Here is a 4294-nt window from a genome sequence, read left to right as displayed (position 1 = left end):
CGCGCCGCGCCGCTCCCCCGGCAATGGGCGCGGCCTCGCTGCGGGGCGGGCGGGGTGAGCTGTGTCTGGCCGCCTGACAGCTGTGCGTGATCTGAGTGTGTGTCTGTGACTGTATGCGTCTGAGCTGTGCGATCTGTGCGTGAGAGGTGTGTGTGTGTGAGAGAGAGAGCGAGCGAGCTGTGTGTGAGAGAGCGCCCCGCGCTCGCCGCCCTGTGCACTTCCACGCGGGCTCCTGCGTGGCGATCCGAACGCTCCCGGCCGAGACTCGCTGCCCGCCTGCCCGGCCTCTCACCACGTAACTAGAAGTAACCCCCGCCGCGGGCCGGGCTCTGCCTCCCGGGCAGGGAGCGCGGCAAGGTCCCGCCCCCAGAGCCTCGCTGGCAGGGGTGGGGTGAAGTGCGTGAGCCCAGCTCCCATGCACTTACAAGGACTCACTCGGGAATCCGCAGAGCGACGCCTGGCTGGGACTCAGCTGCTGGGCTAATAAACATATCTAGCCGCCACCTCGGATGGGATGTTCGCCCCCCCTCCCTATGACTCGGCTTTTGTCACTGGCCTCCAGGCTGGGACTTGCCCCATCTCAGGAACCCAGAATCAGCTCGTTTCCCTCTCAGCCAAAAGTAAAATGTGTTTCAGCCAGACTAGAAGCCAGGCTCGGGAACAAAGAAGTGGGCTTTGCTTCAGACATCACCTGCGCACTGAACCAGCGAAGCGCCTGAGCCAGTGATTCTCAACCAGGCTGCCTGGGAGGCCTTGAGGTCCTTTCAAGAGTGCCATTCAAGGTTAAACACTTTTGAGGTATGCAAGCACCATTCACAAGGTAAACCTGTAGGTTTCAAGTAGGAAGCCACCGTGTCAAAAAAATCCTGACCTGCATACAATGAACTGTGCCAAACACCTTTAGCTCTCCTATGAAATATGAACTTTCATTTCTACCTGGAAGAACTTTTACAATCTTTTCTCCTATGCCTGAGAAAAGGTATTTGTGCCCAAAAGCTTGCAATTCAAGACATTTTTTGGCAAAAATCTAGTAGGTCTAATAAAAGATATCACCTCTACAAGTTCTGATTCCTAACCTGTTGTGGGCTTTCTGAGACCCTTGCAGCAGAAGAATTGCTCTATTAATCTTTCAGTAGTCAAAAATTTGAGTGCAAATTTAAGAGCTGGCATTTTCTGAGTGGGGCCTCTAGTTTAAAAAAGCTGAAAGCCACTGACCTGAGTGCTCAGGTTTAAACAGAGGAGCACTCCTGGGTCCATGCAAATGCTTATGTTTGAGCACATGCTCATGCAACTTTGCTGAGCCAGCCTGGAGCATCCAGCATCCTGCTGCATGCACCCTCTCAAAGCACAGCTGAAATCTGAAAGCCACTGCAATGTTATGGGACACTGCACTGAAATAACCTGTGATTGACTTCCTACCCCATTGTAAGTGACAGTTTCCCTCTGTCAGCCTCAAGGAAACAAAAGTGCATCTTGACGGGAAGAACTGACTTTGTTTTCTGTTGTTAAAAAAACCCAAAACACAAAAATACAGTGCTAGAGGGTTGACATAGAATTGTCAAAGCCAAACAACTGGAAAAAATCATTACATGAGACACAATAATAGTTTATTCTTACTTGCTTTTTGTTCAACTTTAGTCATTTTTGAAGAGTTAGACAAACATGCTACATTACTGTCGCAACAACTTCCATGTCAGTTTTGTGCATTTAGTCTAGCTGACTTGTAGAGCAATAAAAAGTGCCAAAAGTAGATCCAAACTCTGTTGCCTTGGTTCTCTTTAAGCTATAACCACCAAAATGTGATAACAATAGATGGACTTATCAGAGCTAAATATAGAGAAAACATTTGGAACATAAGCTGAAGGCTTCAGTGAACATCAGGCAGTGTAAAAAGCGTAATTTTATACCACAAGAATGTTATGCTTCAGATTTTTCCATCTGTGGTTTCAGATTTTCACAGGCAGTTCAAACATAGTTTATAAATCATAAAATATTATAGAAAGGCTAGCAGGATATCTGAATTATATACTTCAATTTGGTGGAAGATTCTGTCCACTTGATGAAAACACCAAACCAGAAAAAGCACAGGAAAAACCAAAACAGTGGCAGACATGAAAAATCCCTGACCTCAAATTCTTTGTTTCCTTTCCTTGAAATTTCAGCACAATGCTGCACAGCAAAGGCTCAAGAATCTTTGAAGCAAAATAAGCATATACGTCTCAGAAACTCCATATGCAACATTATTGAAAAAGCAAATTCCTTGACTTGTTTTGATGTAGACATCAAGGCAAATTCAGCCACAGGTGCAAGCAAACAGAAGACTCTCACTGGCCTCTATAGATTTTGGGTAAGGAACAACCAAAATGAATGTTACCTCTTATCATATATGAAATCATGCCATTCTAGCAAAGCATTGGCTACATAACCCTGATTTTTAATATCAATTTGCTATAACTGTTCAGTAAATTTAGCGAAATCCTGACTTCAAGTGAAACACCATCTAAAATGAACATTCAGTTAATAAGATGTATCAGGCAATTGCAGCTATAAAGGCATATGATACAGCTCAAGAATCCCAAAGATCAAGTGACTTTAATCACCTGACAACTCTTCCCAAATAGAACTGGTCAAATGTTACTTGTGAGTAATTTTCCAGATTATTTTTTCCTATCAAGTGCCAAATAAGTTATTCATGCATACACCCTTGTCTTTGTGTAGAAGCAGTTTTAGTGCCTTATAGCTATTATGAAACTGAATTTGTATGTAAAAATGTATTTACTGGAAAGTATAGATTATGCTCCTTGGAGTCACTCCATGTGTTCCCAGGATGTCAAGTCATTTTACACTCAAAATATTTGATTCCTGAGACTGATGAACACAATCTTATTTTATTTTCATTTCATTTTTTTTTTTTGTTCTACTTGGATTTTCTCAGGTTGTTCACTTTGTCTTCAGTGCTTATTAGTGGAATGATCTCATACCCATTTTCCCCATGGCAATTGTGGCAAAGTGGGGCTCCCCAACTAGTCACAGTGCTAGTTTACCCACTTGCCTTTGGGCACACCTGCCATGCCTTGTTAATTAATTAGGATATTAATTAAGGCGAGAGGCTGCCCACTCTTGCCCTGATGCCAGGGGGCACTATCTGTGGCTCCGTTCCTCCCCTACACCACAGCCCAAGCCTCGCAGATGGCATCCAGACGATAGTGCTCCCGGCCTACAGTCAGACCAAGCTTAGCTCTCATTGTCAGGCCTCAGATATACTCACATTCATACTGCCTTCCTCTCAGTAGGGCCTCTCACACAGGGTCTCTTTCACGTGTCGACAACTTGTACCACCTCGCTCCCTCTTGGAGCCGGCCCCTTAGGCCATAGGCTTTACCTAGTTCATACCTTGGGTGGCAGACGTACTGTCTTTTGGGCCTCTCCCACAATCCTCACCAGGGTAGTGGCCAGCCAATTACCCAACCGGGTCTAAGTTTGCCCTGGCCCCTGCCAAGGCAACTCTATACACTATCACACTCTGGGCTCTCATCCCTCTGGTGGTTCTTCCCCACCACTGGGGCTCCTCATCTCCGCCCCCTTTCTGGGGCCACCCTTCACCGGGCCGTTCTTGACTCACATCATGACTGGTGTTCTAGGGTCTCATGAGTCTGCTCACTCCCACCCTGGACCAGCAGGTCATTGGCTTTATTATAGCTCTTCTTTTTGACCCACACTCGGCCTCCCAGTGGTGAAGGACTTACCGGGGTCAGGACTCACCCCTATCTCTCGGACTCAGCCACCTTACTCAGCCTCTGGCCCAAACTACAGCCTCAGGCATCCAAAGACATACCTTGGCCTACTCCCGTCACATGGGGCCACCCCCTTACTGGGGCTCCACACCATCGCCTTCACTGGGGCTCTGCATCTCACACTGCCTCCCCTACACTGGGGGTCCAAACCACTGCCCCCCTCACTGGGGATCCTCATCTCTGCCCCTCCTCACTGGGGCCACAGGACTTCCTTCCCTGGTGGGCGCAGGTGGCTGTAGCCATGCCTGGCCAGAACTACTTTTCCTCGGGGTCCTACACCCCACAGGGCTCAGGTGCCAGCAGCCATGCTTGGCCCCATTACCTCCACTGTTACATAACCCACCCAAAGGTGACGGTTGGGGTTAAGGCGCCCCGACCCGCCTTTCACCAGAGTGATAACTGGCCTGGCATTTCCTGGGGGCTCCCATGCCACTGACAGCCCCACCAAGCCACCCACTTCCAGCAGGGTGTAGTTTTAGGTCATACCCAGGACCAGGAGC

Source organism: Gavialis gangeticus, unplaced genomic scaffold (assembly GCF_001723915.1).
Source record: "Gavialis gangeticus isolate Ggan-Ray unplaced genomic scaffold, GavGan_comp1, whole genome shotgun sequence".
Classification (NCBI taxonomy): Eukaryota; Metazoa; Chordata; order Crocodylia; family Gavialidae; genus Gavialis; species Gavialis gangeticus.
Note: the sequence above shows the minus strand (reverse complement) of the source record.